This window comes from Oryx dammah, unplaced genomic scaffold (assembly GCF_014754425.2).
Source record: "Oryx dammah isolate SB20612 unplaced genomic scaffold, SCBI_Odam_1.1 HiC_scaffold_4, whole genome shotgun sequence".
Lineage (NCBI taxonomy): Eukaryota > Metazoa > Chordata > Mammalia > Artiodactyla > Bovidae > Oryx > Oryx dammah.
In genome coordinates, this window is record NW_024070188.1 from 7,028,946 (window position 1) to 7,055,453 (window position 26,508).

At 44.1% G+C, this 26,508-nt stretch overlaps 1 pseudogene; it reads left to right on the forward strand.

Moving 5' to 3' along the window:
* The first annotated feature begins 404 nt into the window (after positions 1–404).
* LOC120863097 lies at positions 405–1,699 on the forward strand (annotated as a pseudogene).
* The last annotated feature ends 24,809 nt before the right edge of the window (positions 1,700–26,508 follow it).

Below are 26,508 nucleotides of genomic sequence, written 5' to 3' on the forward strand. Positions count from 1 at the left end.
TTTTCAGGGTGTGATTGCCTGCATAAATAGTTCTCAAGCCTTTTGTATATTTCAGCCCAAGAAGTATTTTCACAGATTCTCTATGGACCATTGTGGACACACCCTTCATATCTGATGGCTACATGGTGATAACTGTATTCCATACTCCCACTATACAGAAACACACATGCACAACCCAAGAATGAGTGGAGAAATGACGATGCCTTTTGATGCCTCTCATCCATATGATTGACTTACATGTTATAATTCCTGTGTCCCATGTACCCCTGCTGGGCACTAGGAGGGACCCAGGAATAATATACTCAATTCCTGTCCTCAGTAAGGCATCTTTAAGTAACTGGCAAGAGACATTTAAAAAATGGCAAATCACAATATAGTAAGGGAAGTAATTTTGTCATGAAGATATGGAGAGCAGTGCTGTGGAATTCTCAGAATGGAGAGATCCACCCTTCCTGAAGTCAGGGAAGACTTCACAGAGAGCTGGACCCTTAAAGGTATAGGATTTCACCAGACAAGAAAGAGAAAAGGTCTGAAATGAATCAAGTTCTGCTGCTGCTAAGTCGCTTCAGTCACGTTCGTCTCTGTGTGACCCCATAGACGGCAGCCCACCAGGCTCCTCCGTCCCTGGGATTCTCTAGGCAAGAACACTGGAGTGGGTTGCCACTTCCTTCTCCAATTCTAAAAAGTAAATGCTCTAAAAACACAATCAAAGCTTTTCCCCACACGGGTTCCTGCAGCAGGGTGCCAGCGCTGGTGCGGGCAGGCTGGTACCGTGCCCATGGAGATGGTCCACAGCAGAGTCCACCTCCGGTCCAGCCAGAACCTGGTGCCGCTACCAGCTGAGCAGAGAGCAGACCCTGTCCAAATCCTGTGCCTTGGGAAACAGAAAAGGCTTTCTCTCCAGCTGGCTCGGTAATATCAAACAGGAATTAGCCGAAAACAAAGAAATGAAAGAAAGTTAAAAAAATTTTTAAAAGTTCCGAGGCAAGGCCAAGAAGCCAGGAGGAGATACTGCTGCTGCTGCTGCTAAGTCACTTCGGTCGTGTCCGACTCTGTGCGACCCCATAGAAGGAGATACAGAACCATCGAATCAGAAATTCTGAGAAGGAAAGAGGCAATCAGGAAAGAAGCTGGGGGGGATCATGGGCTCGGGGAAGGAGAGTCTTGATGAAGTCAGTCAAAGTGACCTTGGCGGGAAAATCAAGGAGGGTGTGGAAGAAGCATCCAAGACTGCAGAACCGTCGGCCAAGTTGTTGTCCGAAGGCGGGGAGAAGCTCGACTGGGCCGCTGCCTTCAAAGCCGCCTGCCAGGGCGTGGAGTCCATCTAGAAGATGGACCAGAGCGTCCCCGGGCAGACCGGGCCTACTTGCGGCCGGAGAGAAGTTCAAGGAAGAGGAAGTGTTTGAGGCCAACAAGGAGGCACTGGAGTTCGCTGCACAGGGACTCCACGTGGGACCAGCAGCTGAAGGACTTCAGGGACAGCAACGTGGTGCTTGATCGGCTCTTTGAGATGAAGATGAAGTGTGCCAAGAGCAACAAGGCCTTAGGCTGGGTGTCCCACAGTGCTGATAGTCAAGGTCAAGGACTTGCTGACAGTCAAGGTCACAGCAAGATGATGGATGCAGAGGCCTGTGCTAATCACCACCTTCCAGGCCCAGTTGGTGACAGTGATCAAGAACCCCAAAGGCGAGGTGGTTGAGAGCAACCTGGACAAGGTACTGCTAATGTACATGTGGGCGCTTTGCCCAGACCAGGATGAGCTGAAACCCTCTGTCACCTGGTGGCTCCCAGACATCTCAGCCTCCAGCACAGAGCAGCTCCTATGAGCAGGGTGGCCACAACTGAGGCCTCCGGGACTGACCCTCACTCAGGACACATGGGGTACTGGTGTCCACCTGCAGCAACCAGATCTCTGGGGACAAGACCATCAGCTCTGTTGCTGCCCTACCAGGCCAGCTGCAACCCCAGCTGAATGGGGTGGGGAGGGGATGGTCTGCACTGCTGCCCTGCCCCTAGCAGGCTGGTGGTCACTGGGCCACATGTGCACAAACCAGGCAGGGCCCAGAGGCCCCCGGCCCCGAGACTCCCTCCCAGGGCCAAGCCGTGGGGGCTGGGCCCACTGACCACATCAGCCAAGCTGTTCTAGCTCCTTTTTTTTTTTTTTTTCTTAACAGTGCCCTGGTTATCCTGTATATAAGCCAGATTTGGAAATAATAAAACACCAAAGTACAAGAGAGCAAAAAAGAAAAAAAAAACTTTTCCTGATACCAGTATGCAGAGCACACAAAAGACCTTTTGAGAACCCTGAACTATCCATCTGAAGTCTTGGGTTCTTACCGCAGCAGAGCCTAGATTCTTCTTTCTAGTACACTTGTGTGATGGTCTTGTTGGAGTCACAGATCAGATCACAGTATGTGAAAGTGAGGATGGAGTTTCCTGAAAAGAGAAGAAACTCCTGGAATCAGTCATCTTGGGAAACAGTCAGGCCTGGGATAAGAAAGAATGATTTTATAAGCCACTTAGGAGAGAACATTTTCCTTCTCTCTGGGGCTAAGGGTCTAAGGCAGGGATATTCCTGGAGGCTTTCTGATATTGGGATGAGGGTAGGGCCTGGCTGATGGTTCAGAGGGTAAAGAATCTGCCTGCAATTCAGGAGACCCAGGTTCGATCCCTGGGTCTGGAGGATCCCCTGGAAAAGGGAATGGCTACCCACTCCAGTATTCTTGCTGGAGAATTCTGTGGACAGAGGAAGGAGCCTTCCAGGCTGAAGTCTGTGGGCTCACAAAAAGCTGGACACGAGTGAGCGACCAACACACACAAGTAAAACTAAAACACTCAGCGCCAGAAGTAGCCTCTGTTGCTGGCCTGCCTTCTTGAGCTCAGTGAGTCACAAGCTGCAGTTTCATGCTGCAGATGGAAATTTTCCACGAGGGTTACTCAGTAGGAAACATGTCATTCTGTCTGCATGGTTGTCATCAGGTCCTGTTCTGTAACAGCTAGGCTGCAGCATTAGCTGCAGTAACAAACAGCCCAAGACCCTCCATGGCATAAAACAGGGAATATTTGTTTCTTGTTCATCTACATGTTTAATGCAGGCATGTGCACTGGGTGGCCTCTGCTTAAAGCTGTTCTCTTTCCAGGCCCTTAAAGCTTCCCCCCAGCAGTGGTGGATGTGACTTCTGCTGAGCCAGAGTGATGCCACACATGGGCAAAGGCGGCAGAATGATGGTGGCTACGGACCCCAACTCCATATTCCAAAGGAAATCACTTGAGTCCCTGGATGAAGGGAATACGGTTTTAATTAGGAAAATGATGATCAAATTTGAAATGTACTGAGCAGGCAGTTAACTTTCCTGACAAAATAGCTCTGTAACGATGGTCTGGTCATAGGAAGGCGAAGGAAGAGAGATGACAGAATAAGCAGAGAAGAGAGGATGAGTGAAGCTTGAGAAGCAAATAGAGACATAAGGGAAGTGAAGGCAAGAAGGAGATTCATGAGAGTGAGTATTGCCCATCTTCCCCCAAGGTGGCTTTGGTACAGCTTTCTCCTTCTCTTCCGATGCTCCATGGTTGTTCATTTCTCTAGGTTCTGACTAATTAATTGAACCAAGAAAGACCTGTAGGTAAGAGGAGGCAGAAGGGAAGTGCAGGATGATGTGGGCACAGTAAGTCTCCCATATATGAACCTTTAAGTTACTAACTATCAAAGATGCAAGTGTGTATCTGGCTCTAGCAAGGAACCAGAACCATCAATGTGCCATCAACATCAGGCGTGAGTGAGACTGCAGTTTGCCCTCCGTCTCCTGTTGCTGACCACCCTTCAGCTCTACCATCTCCCACCCCCTCTTCCTCCTCTAGTCCATAGCTCTTGTCTGTTCACTGGATGCCAGCCCCTGTGTGCCAGCTGTTGTACTGTACTACTGTACTTTTCAAGGTACTGCACTATAGGATTAAACATGTTTTCTTTACTTTTGTTTTTTGTGTATTGTGTGAAAAGTATTATAAATCAATTACAGCACAGCACTATAGTGTATATATAACGTGTATATATGTGTATATTGTGATTGTGCTAGTTGGGTACCTAGGGTAACTTTTGTTGGACTTATGAACAAACTGGGTTTAACAGACATGCACTCAGAATGGAACTCGTGGTGGGGAGCAGGGAGATGGTGACTCAAAGATGCCTGAGTGTGGACTCTCCAAGATGGGTAACTGGAGGAAGAACAAGGAACAGAAAGGGGCCAAGGAAAATGGAAGTGGACACGGAGAGTCTAAAATTCAGAATCTGCTTAAGCCGGGGAGACACTGCAGCTGATGAAACTGCTTGTCTTCTTGAAATATCAGATTCTTCCCCTGCTGCCCTCTGCCTGACGATGATGGTGAAGCTAACCCTCCTGAGACTGTCTCTGGGAAGAAGATTACTAATAGGTTGGGAACTGGTCATCCCAGAAGAAATCCACGGAGCCCTTGGTTTGGGGATTGACCTGCCCTGAAAAAGGCAGTCTGGTCATGCTCCGAGGGCAGCCTGCTCCGTCCATCATTAGACATACACCCAGTCGTACTACCTCCATGAGGACCAAGGCTTTGGAGAACTGGCTGGAACTGTTGGGTAGAGGTGGGATGACTTTATTCCGGAGAAAACCTTGCTGTGATCCATGAGAAATCACTAGTTTGTTTAAAAAGTAAGAAAAGATTGAAAATAAAGCTTTTACAGCTTCACAAACCTGGTGTTAAAAATATCATTTTAATGTGACCAGAGCTGCTTTCTGTAGCACTTTGCTAGCAGAGACCATCAGATTAATGGGCATCTCTATGAAATGTCAGACTGTCTTTTCATATAAAAACCATGAAATTGTTTAATTGAAATCCATTGCAAGAGAGGTTCTGAATTCTCAAAGAGAGGACATGTATTTGCCTAGGAAAGTAACGAGACACTCCCCAAGATCTGTTAGACCTTGAAGGGGCAGTTGGGTTTTGCTCACATCATAGACTCTATTTATCATCTTTTTTCATGACTTAATTGTGGATTTTTTTTTTAATTTACATGAAATAGAAATAGTTTTCCTCATTGTTCTGTTGAGTATCTCCTCTGTCCTGAAATTGATACTTGCCTTTTCGTTGTCCAGCTACCAATATAGTATCTCCTTGGAAGCGGTCATATTTTACAAAGGGCAGCCACAAACCTAATCAGTGCCTTTGTGTGGGAAAAAAAGGCAGAAGGGCTTATCCATAGAGAACAAATTGACGGTTGCTGGGGTGGGGGGTGTGGGGGAGATTGAAATGGGTGAAGGGGTTTTAAGGTACAAACTTCCAGTTGTAAAGTCAGTCAGTCCAGAGGATATAACGTGCAGTATGGTGACTTGGTTGATATGGTGCATATATGAAAGTTGGGAAGAGAGTAGATCTTAAAAGTTCTCATCACAAGATAAAACATTTATAGCTATGGCAGATATTAAAACTTATTGTGGTGCTCATTTCACAAGATATGTAAGTTTCAAATCCTTACATTGTACACCTGAAGCTAATATAATGATGTATGTCAATTATAGCTCAATAATAATAATAAAAGACTCAACTCAGTGGGTGCCCGATTTGGTAAGTCCCAGTGTTTAAGAGAAATAGAGGGCAACCCTTCCTCTGGGAAGGTCTCTGCTCCAGGCTGCATGGTGTGGTAAGCAGAGTTTTGGCTTGATTTCAATCCCACGCATCCTTCAGGCAGGCACTTTGTGAAATGCACAAACTGCACAACCCTGAATACTCATTGGAAGGGCTGATGCTAAAGCTTCAATACTTTGGCCACTTGATTCGAAGAGCCAGCCCATTGGAAAGGACCCTGATACTTGGAAAGACTGAAGGCAGAAGAGAGAGACAGAAGATGAGGTGGCTGGATGGTATCATCGGCTCAAAGGACATGAGTTTGAACAAAGTCTGGGAGATAGTGAAGGACAGAGAAGCCTGGCGTACTATAGTCCACGCAGTCGCAAAGAATCAGACACCACTGAGCAACTGAATAACAAAAACAACAATACATGTCAGTTCTTACAGGATGTGTCTCCTTAGCTACATTTGCTCGGTCCAGGGGTGGCTTCTTATATAAGCCAGGCCAATCAGAGCTCTTGGGTGGAATTTTTTTCCGACTAGACCCAAGAGAGTCAGACCTTCTCTGTTGGCGAAAGTCAAATGCTGAATTTTGTAAACTATTGGTGACTAGTTTGATAAAAAACATTTGATAAAAACCGTTGGTAGTGCAAAAAAGAATGGAGCCAGGGCATAAGGAAACAAAAGCAAGAGATGGCAAACACTCAATGAGCACTGAAGTTCCTGGTTCCAGCGGCGCCTGAGACCAGCGGCATCCTTGTCCTTCTCGTGGTGGGTGGTCTGGCTGTTCAGCCCTCACCTGGATTCTGTGAGTCAGAGGCATCCTTTCTGCATCAGCGTCTCTGAGTCGGGTTTACACCATGCAACTTGAGAGTCATGGAGAAAATGCAGCGATGGTGCAAGGAGCAGCCGCATATCACGGCAGCCAGTCACGGCTCCAGCCCTGCCTGTGGCCAGCTCCTGTAACCTATGCACAGACAGGTCTGTGTTTGTTACATGGTCAGGAGCCAAAAGCCCCCATTCTTAGCAATATGACCTTATCCCAGACTCTAGACCTCAGTTTCCACATCTGCAAAGTGGGAAATTCAAGAATTCCTATTTCATAGAGTTTTTGTGAAGATTAAATGAAGGAATCCATGTAAATATTCAGGACAGTGCCTGGCATCCAGTAAATGTTAAATCTGGTTACTACTGTTTTCTTATTTCCAGTGTCAAATGGGGCCTGACCTAGGATAGGCACTAGTAAGAGTTGCAGTGGGTATGACAAGCTCATTTTAGCCTTAACTCCATCACTAACATTCTGTGACCTTAGGAAAATTATTTGTATTTTTGAATCCCAGTTTTCTTATGATAAATGGGAAAAAATATTTTTGGCAGGTGAATTAAAAGATAACACAAAATGATGTATATAAGCAAATTTCATGAACTCAAACACTATCCAGTTATAAAAGATGAAAGATTAGAAAGATGAGTTTAAGTTTGCTCCTTTATGATGATGCTAATATATCAATATATTAGAAATATATTATTTTATAATTAGAAACATTAGAAATAGGGGAAAACAACAGAATGGGAAAGACTAGAGATCTCTTCAAGAAAATTAGAGATACCAAAGGAACATTTCGTGCAAAGATGGGCTCGATAAAGGACAGAAATGGTATGGACCTAACAGAAGCAGAAGATATTAAGAAGAGGCGGCAAGAATACACAGAAGAACTGTACAAAAAAGATCTTCATGACCTTGATAATCACGATGGTGTGATCACTCATCTAGAGCCAGACATCCTGGAATGTGAAGTCAAGTGGGCCTTAGAAAGCATCACTATGAACAAAGCTAGTGGAGGTGATGGAATTCCAGTTGAGCGATTTCAAATCCTGAAAGATGATGCTGTGAAAGTGCTGCACTCAATATACCAGCAAATTTGGAAAACTCAGCAGTGGCCACAGGACTAGAAAAGGTCAGTTTTCATTCCAATCCCAAAGAAAGGCAATGCCAAAGAATGCTCAAACTACCGCACTGTTGCACTCATCTCACATGCTAGTAAAGTAATGCTCAAAATTCTCCAAGCCAGCCTTCAGCAATATGTGAATAGTGAACTTCCTGATGTTCAACCTGGTTTTAGAAAAGGCAAAGGAACCAGAGATCAAATTGGCAATATCCACTGGATCATCGATAAAGCAAGAGGTTCCAGAAAAACATCTATTTCTGCTTTATTGACTATGCCAAAGCCTTTGACTGTGTGGATCACAAGAAACTGTGGACAATTCTTCAAGAGATGGGAATACCAGACCACCTGACCTGCCTCCTGAGAAATCTGTATGCAGGTCAGGAAGCAACAGTTACAACTGGACATGGAACAACAGACTGGTTCCAAATAGGAAAAGGAGTACATCAAGGCTGTATATTGTCACCCTGCCTATTTAACTTCTATGCAGAGGACATCATGAGAAACGCTGGACTGGAAGAAACACAAGCTGGAATCAAGATTGCTGGGAGAAATATCAATCACCTCAGATATGCAGATGACACCACCCTTATGGCAGAAAGTGAAGAGGAACTCAAAAGCCTCTTGGTGAAAGTGAAAGAGGAGAATGAAAAAGTTGGCTTAAAGCTCAACATTCAGAAAACGAAGATCATGGCATCCGGTCCCATCACTTCATGGGAAATAGATGGGGAAACAGTGGAAACAGTGTCAGACTTTATTTTGGGGGGCTCCAAAATCACTGCAGATGGTGACTGCAGCCATGAAATTAAAAGATGCTTACTCCTCGAAGGAAAGTTATGGCCAACCTAGATGGCATATTCAAAAGCAGAGACATTACTTTGCTGACTAAGGTCCGTCTAGTCAAGGCTATGGTTTTTCCAGTAGTCATGTATGGATGTGAGAGTTGGACTGTGAAGAAGGCTGAGTGCCGAAGAATTGATGCTTTTGAACTGTGGTGTTGGAGAAGACTCTTGAGAGTCCCTTGGACTGCAAGGAGATCCAACCAGTCCATTCTGAAGGAGATCAGCCCTGGGATTTCTTTGGAAGGAATGATGCTAAAGCTGAAACTCCAGTACTTTGGCCACCTCATGCGAAGAGTTGACTCATTGGAAAAGACTCTGATGCTGGGAGGGATTGGGGGCAGGTGGAGAAGGGGATGACAGAGAATGAGATGGCTGGATGGCATCACTGACTCTATGGATGTGAGTCTGAGTGAACTCCGGGAGTTGGTGATGGACAGGGAGGCCTGGCGTGCTGTGATTCATGGGATCGCAAAGAGTCGAACATAACTGAGCGACTGAACTGAATATATCAATATTTTAGCAGGTAAAAAAGAAAGGAAATCACAACTGTAAATAATAAATATATTTTCTTAAACTGTTTCATAAAAAAGGGAGAACTTGTAAACTGATATTCTTCTATTGAATGCAATAGGTACCATATGTCCTAAAATAGAGACTTTTTCTCCATGGGGATCAATAAAACTATTTTCATTTTGATTGGGAAATGTGTGTTTTTTAAACATTCTTATTTTTCTTAAATTGGCCCTCATGCACAAATTTTGCTTTCCCCTCATGAAGACTGTCTAAGAATTTTGATAGTGTCCCAAGCTTAATCTGGGAAAACAACAATTTTAAAATTTCAAATCAAATCTTGGCATGATGTTTAAAACATTAGCCTGCCTCCAACAAAAGAAGCTTTAGATCAAACCATCTGTTTTCTTAGCATGCTAGGCTTTGGTAAGTGGAGATTTTGAGAATAAAACCGAATATAATCATCTTTGGACCATTTCAGTGAGAGAGGATAGCTCCACCAAAAAAAAAAAAAAAAAAAGCTCTATTGCTTTTTCTAGCAAGTTTGCAGATTTGATTAAAGAAGATGTTTAGCAGAATAAATTTAAGTTAAAGAACTAAAAATATGAGAAAATATAAGAACAGGCATGTTCTTATATGTGCAAGTTGAGCACAGTGCTACAACATCTCGTTTCTCTTTTAATTTAGAACATTGCCTAAAAGTTTGATGCTTTCAAACTATGTTGCTGGAGAAGACTCTTGAGAGTCCTTTGGACAGCAAGGAGACCAAACCAGTCAATCCTAAAGGAAATAAACCCTGAATATTCATTGGAAGGACTGATGCTGAAGCTGAATCTGCAATACTTTGGCCATCTGATACGAAGAACTGACTCACTGGAAAAGACCATGCTGCTGAGAAAGACTGAGGGCAGGAGAAGGAGTGACAGAGGATGAAATGGCTGGATGGCATCATCGACTCAATAGATATGAGTCTGAGCAAACTCCAGGAGACAGTGAAGGGCAGGGAAGCCTGCCGTGCTGCAGTTCGTGGGATAGCAAAGACTCAGACACGACTAAGCGACTAACACACACACAAATGGTGGATTAAGAATGTGTTCATTTCACACGTACAGCAAAGTGATTTGGTGTCTTTTCAGATACAGGTGTCTGTTCTTTTTCAAATTCTTTTCCATTTTTTTAAGGAAGTCTGAAGTAAGTTTTTCCACAAATGTCATGTGAGCTGGAGAATGCATACTTACAAATTGCTTTCCAAACAAGCATGGTAAACATTTCCTCTAGAAGGCATGGGACCTTTGACCTCATCATTCCTGAGCTGCTAGGCCTTGCTCTGGGTACTGGAAACTCAGGAAATGGGGGGGTCATTAGGTCTCTAGAACCTCAGGAAGAGATTTGCAAAACAAACCACAGATACGAAATAAATGCTATTAAGAGGAATATCAGAGACCAGTTTCAAAAGCTGCAAATATTTTCTGAAATTCTGCCATCTGACTCTGCAGTAGTCATGTAGATACAACCCAACTATCCAGTTTGTTACAGTTGTTGGTTTATAAGACTTTTCTTGAAATATTGATAACCCCTTCTGTCTTCCCCTCAAACTTTTATCAAACTCAAGCAGATTTTTTGTCAGAGAAAACATATTCTTGTCACTTAAGTGATAAAAGCAATACATGTATACATCCCCACCTGTCCTCTGCATGGCCTAGCCCTGGCTCTATTTAGCAAAGGAAGTGGAACATAATAGATGCTCAATAAATATTTATGTGCTAGATGCATGAAGAAATGCAGGAAACTTACAAATACTGACAAACAGAATTTGAGAGACACACACTCTTTACACATGCATTTGTACATTTGTACACAGACAAGTCTTATTCCATAAATATATTTTCTATTTATATTTTGAGTTGTCTGTTTCTTTTGCTAGAGAAGGGGAAGCTGATGAGACTTGTTATTTCCTGCAAATGGGATTTGGGGAAGTTTTCAACGATATTATCCTCCATTATAAAAAGGGACAGAAGGGAGACAAGCTGCTTCCACAAGTTTACACATCGCTGGAAACAAATCTAAGCTTTCTAACTGCCACTAAAAAACTCCTCCACTCTGCTATGTAGGTCAGTCTAAAACAGTTGATAAAGCTTTATAGTCCAACTAGAATGATTTAAAAAACTGAAAGAACCCAGGTAAGTAAATAATAAATGCTCACCTTCACTTGCTATTACACGGGGTAAACATGAGTCATGACAAAATTTGTTTGCTCAGTAGAAGAGGGATTTATGCCTTTATGTTGCCAAGCTTGTTTCAGGGGCTGCTGGAGTTGAGTTTGCAGCTCTGGAAGTAAATGAGGAGTCTGTCATTGAGACTCCCTGGAAAGCCTTCATTCGCAACATAATTCAGCAAATACGACATTGACGTCACTGTGCCCGTCCCAGGTTGGCATATATGCCATTCCAGCAAATCACTCCTGCACCTCCTCTGCATGACCAGGCCTGGGATTGTTACTCAGAGACTCTAGAGGGAAAGAATTTAGAAAGTTTCACCTGGCAGACTATTATAAAATATTATTACAACTGTCTACTCCAATACTTTGGCCACCTCATGCAAAGAGTTGACTCATTGGAAAAATCCCTGATGCTGGGAGGGGTTGGGGGCAAGAGGAGAAGGGGACAAGAGAGGATGAGATGGCTGGATGGCATCACGGACTCGATGGACGGGAGTCTGAGTGAACTCGGGGAGTTGGTGATGGACAGGGAGGCCTGGTGTGCTGCGATTCATGGGGTCGCAAAGAGTCGGACACGACTGAGCGACTGAACTGAACTGAACAGGGAGCCACAAAGGGACGCAACAGGGCTTGAGTGCAAATTCCAGTCAATTTCTGATAATGGACCTCCACGTTATTTGCACACTGGATTATCCTTACCTTTGGCAGAATTGCCCTTGGGTAAAACAAAGCAGAGAAATCAGGACAGTTTGTCTTAAGTTCCACTTTGCCATTTCTTCAACAAATACATATGAAGCACATATTAGATGCCAAGCATTGTCTCAGTGTGGTGATCCTGCAGACAACAAAACAGAGCTCCTGCTTTCATGGGTCCTAGTTTATTAGGCAGACGCAATAAATAAATGAATGAAAATACATAATAGGAAACTGGATCACCATAAATGCTATGATAAAAGACAGAGAAGGATGAGGTGATGGGAGTGACCTTCCAGGTAGAGCTCTCTACAGGAGAGAAGGGAGTGAACTGAGGGGCCAGCCTTGGTTGTCTAGAGGCAGAAGCTCAGGCAGTGGGACGAGCAGGTGCAAGGGATCCAGGGCAGGCTTGTACAAGAGCAGAGGCAGGCAGGGGATGTGCGAGCATGAGCCAGTGTGTCAAGCAGAGTGAGCGAGGAGTTGAGTGTGTGAATTGTGTCAGAGAGACACCCAGGGGAACAAGCATGTAGGGCATGGAGACCCTAGGGAGGACTCTGGATTGGTCAGTGCATTTAGAGAGCTGTCACAAAAGAGATTCAGAATCCACATCGCCTTTTAAAAGGATCCTATGGCTGTAGTTGAACACACACACTGAGCTATGTGTGAGTTGAGTCTGGGAGGGACACTGGAAATACAAATGGGAAAACCACATAAGATTACAGAAATCCTCCCCAGAGATGACAGGTTTGGACCAGAAAGGATTTCTGGCTGGGTTGGATACAGTATGGGAAAAAGAGAAAAATGAAGGATAACTCTGGTAAAGAGCCTCATCACCCGAGTAGGACTACAGTTATTCTTCTTTGAGGGGATTAGTTCCAGCGCCCTGACCCCCACCCTGTGAATACCAAAATCCAAGGATGCTCAAATTCCTCATGGAAAACAGCGTACTCTTTGCATATAAGCTACACACATCCTTCTGTATCCTTTAAAACATCTCTAGGTTACTTGAAATACCTAATATAATGTAAATGCTATGCAAGTAGTTACCAGAGTGTGACAAATTCAAGTTTTGCTTTTTGGAACTTTCTGGATTTTTTTTTTCCTGAATACTTTCAATCTGTGGCTGGTTACATCCACAGAGGCAAACTCCAAGTTAAGAGAGCTAACTGTCTTCATTAAGATGGGCAAGATTGTGAGAGAAGCTGGTTTGGGTGAATGTGAGCAGGTAATCCAGAGGCCAACTGTAGACTGACGTGTGAAATCTTTGGAGAAGCCCTCTTAATGAAGGTGATTATGATGGCAGTCAGGTACTTTGGACACTGCTCCTGTACAAAAGACATCAAGAGGGGAAAGGCTCAGTAAGATCATCTCACAGTGTGGGGCTCTGGGAGCCCCGGCTGCGATCATGGGCGCAGACAACTGTTAGTGCTGCTGCTTCGTTGAAGTACCGGTGATGGGGGGGTACACACGTGTTCAGCCTTCTGCAATAGGAGGACACCCAGGAGCGAGCACTGGAGGCAGGCAAGGTGACTGGCAGGCCCTCTAGCAGCCCAAGAATACGAGACCAACTATGTGGTTTGGGAGACTGGAAAGGAAGCCAACCCAGAGAATCCCACACACTGGATCCTATCTTATTTCCACTTTACAAAGTGCGCTTCCCTCGTCTTGCTGTTTGTGTCCTACTGCAGCCACCAAAAATACTGCTGTGGTTAGAAAATCCGACTGGAAAGATGAACCTGGATATCCATGGTGAAACATCGGTGAATGTAGGCACAAGTGCCCCCTGGAAATAAGTCTTTGGAGATCTGCTCAAGTTACTTGAGTAGCAAATAAGGTTTCAGCAGAAGCAAAGGAGCTGTGAATTGAAGACGAAGAGTGTGTCGCCTTCATAGAGATCAACCCACAGAAAAAAAGAATGAAATCATGCCATTGGCAGCAGCATAGGTGGGCCTAGAGATTACCATACTAAGGGAAACAAGTCAGACAGGGAAAGACAAGCATCACGTGATATCACTTATATGTGGAATCTTAAAAAAGATACAAGTGAACTTATTTACAAAACAGGGAGAAACCCACAGACATAGAAAACAAACTTATGGTTACCAAAGGGGAAAGGGAGGGCAGAGGGTCAAATTGGGAGTTTGGGATTAGCAGATACACTCTACTATATGTAAAACATAACCAACAAGGACCTACTGTGTAGCACAAGGAACTCTACTCAGTATCTTGTAATAACCTGTAAGGGAAAAGAATCTGAAAAAGAATGTATATATTCAGTTATCCATATATAACTGAGTCACTTCACTGTATACCTGAAACTAACATAATATTTGTAAATCAACCATACTTCAATTTAAAAACATTGTAATCCAAGTAATCATTTTTTTTTCACCCTTAAAAAAAATGGGTACATGAGATGGGTCCAGTGTATGAACTGTAGAAACAGAACAGGTTGGGTTTTTGTCCAAAGCTAAGCCTGTGGAAAATATTACTGCAAAGTCAAAATTAAGGCTAAGAAATGATCTCCAATCAAGACTGATCTAGGGGCTTTCCTGGTGGCTCAGGGGCAAAGAATCTGCCTACCAGTGCAGGAGACTTGGGTTCAATCCCTGGTCCGAGAAGATCCCACATGCCTCGGAAAAACTAAGCCTGTGGGCCACAACTATTGTGCGGCAGCGACTGAAGCCCCACAGCCCAGAGCCTGTGCCCTGCCGTGTGAGAAGCACTGCTATGAGAAGCCCTCCCACTGCAACTAGAGAGCAGCCCTGCCGGGAGCCAGCGTGAGGAACTCTGCCCGTGGCAAAGGTCATGAGGAAGGAGGCTCGGCATACGCAAAGGCAGGATCGAGCCTCAGGAAACCCCCTGTTCCCGAGCATCTATCCCCAAAACTAGAGTGCCTACTTTACTGTTTTATGCTCTCACCTATACCTCTGACTTTACGGGGAGCTGACCTCCCATCACCATTTCTCTCGGAGAAGGAGTTAACTTGCAGCTCCAGTTAATAAAAATTCCTGGGCGTGACAAGAGTGTTTCAACTTACAAACTCCTCTGAAGCCTCTCTAGCCTGCCTGAGCGGGTTCATCCGGCCACATGTGATTGTTTACAGCCTCCCAACCATGAGAGGCACGAGATGCTTTAAAGTTTCTATATGCAGACTCTTTTGAAAAGTTAGAAAATTATTAGTATAGTATAGTGGGTTGATTAGGAATTATATTGGTGAAGGGTTTTTCATTTATTGTGCCAATAATTACTGCTAATTCCCTGCCCCGGGTGTGACAAGGCTGTCTCAGGTCAAACCTCTCTGCTGACAGACTAGCTTGTGTGACAACCTCTCAACCATAAACAGCACAGAGAGTTTGGAGTATTTTGAAAGTCTTAATTAGCATAGGGCTTTTCTCATTGTTGAGTCAATGATTGACGCCAGGCCTCCATATCCTTAGGCACCTGGGAATATATTAATGTATTTGGAATATAGAAAAGGAAATATAGTAGTTTTTGATGTTAGCAATACTAGACTTTTTGAGTTAATGAATTTTCTCTTTTGTTATAGATCACTGTACTTTGTTATAAATCACTGTGTCCTTGCTATGCAAAAATGTAACTTTATCACTATCTTAAGACTAAATAGATCTTAAGGGAAATACTGGTGAAGGGTTTTCATTTGTTGAGCCAATATATTTGCTGCTAAATCTCCATATTCCTTGCCCTTATAATGAATATAACTAGCATATAGGAGAAATAAGTATTAACCTTTAAGATTAACCATGTTAAACCTTAGACTAAGTAAATTCGTTTCTTGATTGTAACCCACTACACCCTCACCCTATAGGAATGCAACTTTATTTGGAGGGTGGCACCTGGTTTAAAAAAAAATCACCCCTGGAAAAAATAAGTTTTCTGGTTGACTCATCGTTATCAGAAAGGGCCATAAAATGTCAGCAGGTCTCATGGCCAAAAGATGATGTAAAACCCATAAAACCTTTGTATAATTTTATATGAAGCACCTGATTGTGACAAGGGTCAGGTCTGCTGACCCCCACGTGACTCTGTATTCATCCTTATGTAGAACAAAAATATATAAACAAACCTAAAAAATAAAGAAATGGGATCAGTTTCTGGAAAGACTGATTCCCCCGGGTCGTTCTTTCCCCTTCTGGCTGAATTCCCATCTGGTACGTGGGTACTCAGCAAGCCTACTAACTTTGCCTGGGCTTCTAAGATCAGACAGGGGAGGCTTCAGTGCCTCCTCTCCTTCAGGAGAACGGAAAGATGCCTGTGGCCTACGTAGGTAGTGATTGGTATTCCACGTAAACCAAGTTATTCAGCCTCCTTTTCTCCACTAATTTTCCTACTACACTATCCGTTTCTAATCTGTCTCTATATCTGTAATTAAATAAGTTTTTTCCTAGGACGTCTACTCCATCTCCCCTTCGAATTACCCTGGATCCACCGGAGCTGGACCCTGGCACAGCCCCCTGGCCAAAACTAGAGAAAAAGCCTGTGCAGCAAGGAAGATGCAGCACTGCCAAAAATAAACAAATAGACAAATAAAATTATAAAAACTAAAAAATCGATCTAGATGATGATATAACTGGCCTAAAACAGAGGTGTTTGTGGGATGCTGAAGTTAACTGTGACTCAAGATCTTGTTACCAGGGGAGAAAGGAGAATCCGAAGTACAATCAACTGTTTCTAAGAATCTCTCTGCAATTCTTCCATCTGTAAAGGCCAGAGAAGACTGAGATGTGCCTGAAGAGTGAACTGGCTGGAATACAGCACCTGCGGATCCTGTCTTACCAGGTAACGTTTCCCAGCTGCCTGCAACATACACAGCCAGGAAGGAGTCAGAGGAGAAGAAGAAAAAGAAGGCTTCAAAACTGACTCCACACCACCACCCCCAGGAGGCCGTGGAAAACCTGTAACAAAGAAGGATGCCATTGCCCATAAGACTCCGATTCCTGACCATGGGCAACTCTGAGGCCAAGTGCTCAAGCCAGGCTTTCCCCAGACCAGAAGAAAGGATCTCTGCATCCGTTGTCCTAACTCAGCCAGCTACATCTCACTGAAGACCTCACAAAAGACTTTCTACAGGATCTGGAATTTGTCCCATCTGATGAAAAGCAAAAGCAAGGCTGCCATTGAGAAAATGAAACTGTAATTCAGAGCAAGAAAGAGCAGATACAGTCAGAGGGCATGACAGTGACTGAGCTCTTCATGGAGTGGTAACCAGCCCTGTAAGTGCAGGTCTTAGGAGGAGAGGGGGCGGGCTGTCGCACTTTGGGTTCAGGGTCCCTCCTGGCAGTTCAAAGACTGGCTGTGGCTCTTGCCTGATGGTTCACTAGTTGATACATTTGCTAAAGGGAAGAACTGTCTCAAGGATGACGGAGTTTGTCTGGATCCAAATGTTCAGAAATGGGATGCTGTGGTACTGGCACTCAGCTATCCCAAATGTCCTTGGGATAAATCACTTTTCTTGCAGTTCTGAGAAACCTTTACAGCTTCACGGTAAAGTATACGTCCCACTTGAGATTCTGAATTGGTTGCTCTCTCCTTTGTTTGGAATTTGGGATTAAAAAACATAGAAATACCTTGACCTAAAGGCTATAAAGTCAAGGGTTTTTTTTTTTTAATCTTTTAATTTTTATTTATTTATGCATATTTTTGGCCCTGCTGCAAGGTATGTGCGACCTTTGCTCCCTGACCAGGGATTGAACCTGCACCAGACGCAGTGGGAAGCGTGGTCTTAACCACTGGAGTGACAGGAAGTCCTGAAGTCAACTTTTATCAACTGACTGAAAACTTAAATAAGGTGAAGTTCACAAATTGCTCTCTTTACCGGACCTAATTTAACCCTTTGTGGAGAACTCAGATGAACACACCTAGCGTCTGTGACTTTTTATCTTTTTCTGTTACCTCCTCCGATTCTTTATTTCTTCATCCTCCCAGAAGTCCCTCCCCTCCTCCCATGCGTGGGTTGGGGGCCTGACACAGAGTAGACCCTCTTCCCAAACTACCAACACTGCGATGCTACAGAGAGTGGAGGTGCAGTTTGCAAAGCAAGATATTATTTGTTATTCTCATTGCAAGCTTTGCAATGACCGCGATGCCACTTAGAAGATGTTGGCATCAGCCCTGGCCCATAGGCTAACCTCTGAATTATCCGTGTCTAATCACAGAGCAGAGCTGCAGTGTCATAAACGTCACCCCTCTCCACGGCTCTGATATATGCCCTCGTTAAGGTCGAGAACAGGAAATTTAAATATCAGGGTTGAGCTTCTGAGCAATCATGTCATTTCTATTGACCACCTAATGAAAATCTATGGCATTTAACAGTGAAAAGATAAGTTTACCTGGGGCTCCCAGCTGCCATAGCTGTGCTCATGCCATGGCCAAGAGAGGCTCTCACCATATGTTTAAGATTCTCCTGTTACCAAGGGGTAAGGCATAAATTGGGAGACTGAGACTAACATATACACACTACTATATATAAAATATACACAGTCCATAGTGTCCCAAAGAGTCGGACACAACTGAAGCAACTTAGTATGCACGCATATATAAAATAGGGGCTTTCCATCCATCTGCAATGCAAGAGATGTGGGTTTGATCCCTGGGTTGGGAAGATCCTCAGGAAGGGGGCAGGGCAACCCACTCCAGTATTCTTGCCTGGAAAATCCCACAGACAGAGGGGCCTTGTGGGCTACAGTCCACAGAGTCACAGAGTCAGACACAAAGCGACTGAGCATAGATGCACACATATTTAAAATAGACAACCAATAAGAACCCACTGTATAGCATCGGGAACTCTATTCAATTCTTTGGGTATATGTAGAACTGACTCACTTTGCTGTATACCTGACACACAGTACTGTTAATCAAGTATACTCCAATAAAAATTAATTCTAAAAAAATAATTGAAGAAAGCACAGGAAGACTGAGGACATGTTGGGGACTTTCATTCTTCAATTACTTTACCAAGCCATATAAATAAAGATTTAGACCCTAGTAAGCGTCTCTGGGATCGCACAGAGTCGGACACGACTGAAGTGACTTAGCAACAGCAGCAGCAGCAGCAAGCATCATAAGCGGAGAAGGCAACGGCAACCCACTCCAGAACTCTTGCCTGGAAAGTCTCATGGAAGGAGGAGCCTGGTGGGCTGCAGTCCATGGGGTCTCGAAGAGTCAGACACGACTGAGCGACTTCCCTTTCACTTTTCACTTTCATGCATTGGAGAAGGAAATGGCAACCCACTCCAATGTTCTTGCCTGGAGAATCCCAGGGACGGTGGAGCCTGGTGGGCTGCCATCTATGGGGTCTCACAGAGTCGGACACAACTGAAGTGACTTAGCAAGCATCATAAGAACATTGGCAGATGAACTGTAAAGGCCAAAGTAAAGGGAAGATGAAACCTTTGGTTAATCTATCTGGGTAGATAATGCCTAGGATATTTTCCTGGGGTCCTACAGATTTGATGTTTAATAGCAACTATAAAAACATCCAAACAGGGTGTGTGAATATAAGCATAGAAACAGTTACATAGTGATAAACCATTCACACCAGAAAATGAAGCAAAGGTGTGTTATCACATGTATGAAACAGGGCAAGAGTTAATTGCATTGGCGGAATCTAATTTATAGCTGTGAGAGGGAAAAATAATTCCCAAGAAACCACGGTAACTGTTGCTGGCAAGGGGATTGTGGACACGGCTCCTGGCAACTGTGGCCTTGACTAATTTAAGGAGTCTGACATCACTTGTTAAACAAGAAACTTCCTATTCCTTTTGAAATTAATCACGAGGGTGGAAAGTAAGAAAAGACTCCCTTTACCCATGAGAATTTGCAGAGAACCTTGAGCTCCAAAGCCCATGGAAAGCCATTCAGATGTATTGCCCCAAAACTCATGTTGAAAGCATCCTGTGCCCCACAAGACTCTCCAGCTTTTTGATCTGCCCTAGGAGGGCAGGCCAATGGCTGGGAAGGTGGCAGCCTTTGTGTGCAGCCTCCACCTGTGACTTACCAGCTGTGGAACCTTGGACAAGGGAATTATTTTTCTCTGCCTCAGTTCCCTCTTCTGAAAAATGGAGATGTTAATTTGCTGTCATTGTTTAGTCCCGACTTTTTGCGACCCCATGGACTACTGTCCGCCAGGCTCCTTTGTCCATGGAATTCTCAGGCAAGAATATTGGAGCGGGTTGCTATTTCCTTCTCCAGGGGATCATCCCCACACAGGGATCGAACTGGTGTCCCCTGCATTGCAAGCAGACCCTTTACCCCTGAGCCACCGAGGAAGCCCTGGAGATGTTAATATGCCTGCTTTATAGGACTGTTGGGAGGACTAACTAAGTTACTCTTTAAAGTCCTTGGAGCAGAATGTGGCACACAGCCATGTTATATGTTTGTGAAATAAACAAACCAGGTAAGAGAGACATGTTTGCTTGTTTAGTGTCTCCCCTCCTAGAACACAAGGTTGGTGAGGAAAGGACCTGTTTTGCTCTCTGTGCATTCCCAGTGCTAAGATAGTGGCGGGGGCTCCCTAACCTTCTTACGTGCAGTCCTCCTGGGTTTCCCCATAGTCTTTCAATGCCACTTTTGTCCAGTAACCTTATTTGGGTGATTTGGCTTCTGTGTTTAATTATGGACTCAGAAATATTTTAGGCCAACAAATTCTCTGGGAATCCAATCTTGTGTTTTTTAATATAATGTTTCTGATGTGGACGATTTTAAAAGTCATTATTGAATTTGTTTCAATATTGCTTCTGCTTTATGTTTTGGTGGGTTATTTTTAGCCACGAGGCATGCAGGATCTTTGCTCCTCAGCCAGGGATTGAATCCACACGTCCTGCATTGGAAGGCAAGTCTTAACCTCTGGACTGCCAGGGAAGTCCTTCAATCTTTTTAACATAGATATTTGCTTACTGAGATCTTACCGTTTAAGGCCTAGAGTTCCTCCTGGCCCAAATATATGGTCCAGAAATAGTATTGAGAAAAAAAATTTTTATATATTGAGATATTGGGAAAATTCTGACTTATACATGACTGCACACTTGTGGGCTAAGTTACTTCAGTTGTGTCCAACTCTTTGAGACCCTATGGACTGTAGCCCACCAGCCTCCCCTGTCTGTGGGAGTCTCCAGGCAAGAATACTAGAGTGGGTTGTAACGCCCTTCTCCAGGGGATCGTCCTGACCCAGAGATCAAACCCTCGTCTCTTACGTCTCCTGCACTGGCAGGTGGATTTTATCACTGAGCCACCAGGGAAGCCCCTCTTTTTGGTTATCTATTCTAAATACAGCAGTGGTCTCATGACTTCTTTACATCATTTCCTCCTTTCCATGTTGTCTCTTCTCTGTAAGCAGTTCTAATTATTGAAATTGACCTCCCGGTTTGGCCCTCCGGCTTCCCTGTGGTCTCTTTTCTATTTTCCTCTCGGAGCTCTCTTGGGTTTGTCGTGGTTGTTGTGACGGTGGTGGTGGTGCTTTCATGTTGGTTTACTTCCTGGTCTATCTCCTAGCAGTTTTACTGACTTTTTCCATTTCCGCTTTCAGATTTCAATTTCAAGAGTCTCCGGTTCTTGTTTTGTGGATGTAACATATCCTCTTGTTGCCCCCGGAAGAGTTCAATTACAAAGTGTTTGGGGGAGGTTGTTCCTCTCCTCTCTTTCTGGCCCCCAACCTGTCTGGGCTCCTTTTCATTTTTACTCTTTTGTCTCTTTCATGTTAGCTGCATCGACTTGCCCTCTGCTCTTTTTTCATCCACGTGAGAGCAGCTGGGGGAAGCCCTGTGCAGGGCTGCCGCATGTCCTGGTGAACCTCCGTGTGGGGTTTTGGGAAGAGCTGGCCATTTTGTCAAGTGACCTTCACAAATCTGTTTGAGCATTCTTTGGCATTGCCTTTCTTTGGGGTTGGAAGGAAAACTGACCTTTTCCAGTCCTGTGGTCACTGCTGCATGTTCCAAATGTGCTGGCATATTGAGTGCAACACTTTCACAGCATCAGCTTTTAGGATTTGAAATAGCTCAACAGGAAGTCCATCACTTCTACAGGTTTGTTCATAGTGATGCTTCTGAAGGGCCACTTGACTTTGCATTCCAGGATGTCTGGCTCTAGGTGAGTGATCACACCATCTGGGTCGTGAAGATTATTTTTGTACAGTTCTTCTGTGTATTCTTGCCACCTCTTCTTAACATCTTCTGCTTTTGTTAGGTCCATACCTTATCTCTCCTTTATTGTGCCCATCTTTGCATGAAATATTCCCTTGGTATCTCTGAGTTTTTTGAAGAGATCTCTAGTCTGTCTGATTCTATTGTTTTCCTCTATTCTCTGCATTGATCACTGAGGAAGGCTTTCTTATCTCTCCTTGTTATTCTTTGTAACTCTGCATTCAGATGCTTATATCTTTCCTTTTCTCCTTTGCCTTTTGCTTCTCTTTTTTTCTCAGCTATTTGTAAGACAATCTCAGACAATCGTTTTGCCCTCTTGCATTTCTTTTCCATGGGGATGGTCTTGATCACCGCCTCCTGTACAATGTCACAAATCTCTGTCTGTAGTTCTTCAGGCACTCTGTCTGTTGGATCTAATCCCTTGAGTCTATTTCTTACTTCCACTGTATAATCGTTAAGGGATTTGATTTAGGTCATACCTGAATGGTCTAGTGGCTTTCCCTACTTTCTTCAATTTAAGTCTGAATTTTGCAATAAGGAATTCATGTTCTGAGCCACAGTCAGCTCCCAGTCTTGTTTTTGCTGACTGTATAGAGCTTCTGCATCTTTGTCTGCAAAGAATAATCTATCTGATTTTGGTATTGACCATATGGTGATGTCCATGTGTAGAGTCTTCTCTTGTGTTGTTGGAAAAGGGTGTTTGCTATGACCAGTGCATTCTCTTGGCAAAACTCTATGAAGCCTTTGCCCTGCTTCATTTTGTACTCCAAGGCCAAACTTGCCTGATACTCCAGATATCTCTTGGCTTCTTACTTTTGCATTCCAGTCCCCTATGATGAAAAGGACATCTTTTTTTGGTGTTAGTTCTAGAAAGTCTTGTAGGGTCTTCAAAGAACCATTCAACTTCAGCTTCTTCAGCATTAGTGGTTGGGCATAGATTTGGATTACTGTGCTATTGAATGGTTTGCCTTGGAAACAGAGATCATTCTGTCATTTTTGAGATTGCACCCAAGTACTGCATTTTGGACTATTTTGTTGACTATGAGGGCTACTCCATTTCTTCTAAGGGATTCTTGCCCATAGTAGTAGACTTAATGGTCATCTGAATTAAATTTGCCCATTATAGTTTATTTTAGTTGACTAATTCCTAAAATGGTGATGTTCACTCTTGCCATCTCCTGTTTGACCACTCCAATTTACCTTGATTCATGGACCTAACATTCCAGGTTCCTATGCAATATTGTTCTTTACAGCATCAGACTTTCTTCCATCACCAGTCACATCCACAACTGCACATTGTTTTTGCTTTGGCTCCATCTCTTCATTCTTTCTGGAGTTATTTCTCCACTATTCTCTAGTAGCATATTGGGCACCTACCCACCTGGGGAGTTCATCTTTCAGAGATCAAACTGACAACATCTGTTGGATCATAGAAAAAGCAACAGAGTTCCAGAAAAACATCTAATTCTGCTTCATCCACACAGCCTTTGACTGTGTGGATCATGACGAACTGTGGAAAATTCTTCAAGAGATGGGAATACAAAACCACCTTACCTGCCTTGTGAGAAATCTGTATGCAGGTCGAGAAGCAACAGTTAGAATCAAACATGGAATAACTGGTTCCAAATTAGGAAAAGAATACGTCAAGGCTGTATACTGTCACCTTGCTTATTTAACATATATGCAGAGTAGAAAGAAAGAAGAAAGAAAGTGAAGTCACTCAGTCATGTCTGACTCTTTGTGACCCCATGGACTGTAGCCCAACAGGCTCCTCCATCCATGGGATTTTCTAGGCAAGAGTACTGGAGTGGGTTGCCATTTCCTTCTCCAGGGGATCTTCCCAACCCAGGGATCAAACCCAGATCTCCCACATTGTGGCCAGACACTTTACTGTCTGAGCCACCAGGGAATCTAGATCATGGGAAATGCCAAGCTGGATGAAGCACAAGCTGGAATCAAGATTGCCGAGAGAAATATCAACAACTTCAGATATGCAGATGACACCACCCTTACGGTAGAAAGTGAAGAAGAGTTTAAGAGTCTCTTGATGAAAGTAAAAGAGGAGAGTGAAAAAGCTGACTTAAAACTCAACGTTCAAAAAACAAAGATCATGGCATCTGGTCTCATCACTTCATGGCAAATAGATGGGAAAACAGTGGAAACAGTGACAGGCTTTATTTTCTTGGGCTCCAAAATCACTCCAGATGGTGACTGCACATGAAATTAAAAGACACTTGCTCCTTGGAAGAAAAGCTATGATCAACCTGGACAGCATATTAATAAGCAGAGATATTATTTTGACAACAAAAGTCCATCTAGTCAAAGCTACAGTTTTTCCAGTAGTCATGTATGGATGTGAGAGTTGGACTATAAAGAAAGCTGAGCGCCAAAGAATTGATGCTTTTGAATTGTGGTGTTGGAGAAGACTCTTGAGAGTCCCTTGGACTACAAGGAAATCCAACCAGTCAATTCTAAAGAAAATCAGTCCTGAATATTCATTGGAAGGACTGATGCTGAAGTGGAAGCTCCAATACTTTGGGCACCTGTTGTGAAGAACTGACTCATTGGAAAAGCCCCTGATGCTGGGAACGATTGAAGTCAGGAGGAGATGGGGTTGATAGAGGATGAGATGATTGAATGGCATCACTGACTCGATGGACATGAGTTTGAGTAACCTCCTGGAGTTGGTGATGGATAGGGAAACCTCAGGTGCTGCAATCCATTGGGTCACAAAGAGACACAACTGAGCGACTGAACTGAACTGAACCAAACTCTAAGAGCATCTGTCCCACTGAACAATAATAAGCTCATCTCATTTTTCTCACTGTGGAGAGCTGTGGTGAGTCGTGTGTGTGTGTGTGTTAGTTACTCAGTCATGTCTGACTCTTTGTGACCCCTTGGACTGTAGCCTGCCAGGCTCCTCTGTCCATGAAATTCTCCAGGCAAGAATACTGGAGTGGGTTGGCAGTTCCTGCTCCAGTCATCATATATATGTTGATGTATATGGATATCCATATACCCAATCTATGGATTTTCTTCCACCCATATTTATCTTTAAGTCATTGTCCTACTAGAAAATTAAACCCACAGTTAACATTGGAAACTCAGAGAGCTGTGTTTTGAGAAGCGATGATTTTGTAATGCCTCTAAGGGAAAGGAAGGTCAGTCAAAGCCAAGAGCAAGCCAACAGGCAGTGAGTCATAACCAGTCATAAATTCTACTTCAGGACGTTAAGGTGATAGGCTGTGCGGACTCTGACTCATAAGTAACAGTAACGTCTCCTCCCGATGTGGTAGGTGTGACTGATGAATTAGCAGTGCTAGTTTGGGTGGCAAATGAACAAGCCTTGTTACTTGCCCTCTACTTTGGCAGTGAGTTGAGCTTGTCTTTCAGATATGGAGAGGCGAGAGCATAAAAATGTTTCTTTTAAGGCTTGTTAGGATTGGAATGTCACATTTCTACATCTGCATCATGTATTTAATAAAGCAGAGTGAGACAAGCCAGTTTGCATGGCTGGGATAAATTGGAAGATGTCATTTAGACACATCACTTCCGAAGTCAGCTGCAGAAAGCAAGTTAATACAGTGCGTGGGGTCTGTGAGTATGCTGCTAAAGTTTTGTGTGCACATGTGTTTACACACACACTCAAGACCTTGGAATTGGTCCTCGCAAATGCCTAGGATGTACTTTGACATACAAGGGAAATGTCCTTGTAATTGATCCTATGAGATACTGGGAAATAGTTCAGAAAAAGATAAAACTCTAAGCAGAATACATTATTTCGCTGAAAAACTTGTGTCCTTTCCCCCATGCTGCCTTGGGATGAGCACTCTTTCAGTCAGAAAGGCTCTTATCTGTAATTTGTAGAGGACCAGCTCCATCGTGGCTGCTCTCATGCCGGGTCCCCACATAAGCCTTGGAGGCAAGGCCCTGCTGCAGCCTGACTTGTCCCAGTGAGCATTGATCATCCTCTCAGGAACTCAGCGAGAGAGGCAGTACTGAGAGATGTCCCCGAGCTGTGTCCCATCCACTGCCCGGCCTGTGGGAGATGCCACAAGGCAGTTTCTCATCTGTTCCCCTGGTCCCCAGGAGCCATGGGACTTTCTGTGAGTATGCTGTCCGCTGTCCCCCAGCCTTCAGAAACAGACGCAGACTCTAAAGCGACTTGGGGTCCTCAGGAACAGCGTCCCCCTGTTCATGTCAGCTTCGTCACTGGGCCCTTTGGGTTTGGTGTTGTCCTGTGGGACAGAGACGCAGATAACTGACACACGCTGATCTTATTAAGATTGCCTAAATCCACCTGGGCTGTTGTCTCCTTAGCAGTGTGGCAAGGTGATCTTACTGCATTCTAAGTGGCCACCACGCCGCTGCCTAGGGAATGCTTGACTGCTTGGAGTTGCTGTTGTTTAGTTGCACAGTCATGTCTGACTTTTTGTGACCCCCAAGGACTATAGCCCGCCAGTCTCCTCTGTCCATGGGACTTTCCAGGCAAGAATACTGGAGCGGGTTGCCATTTCTTTCGCCAGGGAATCTTCCTGACTCAG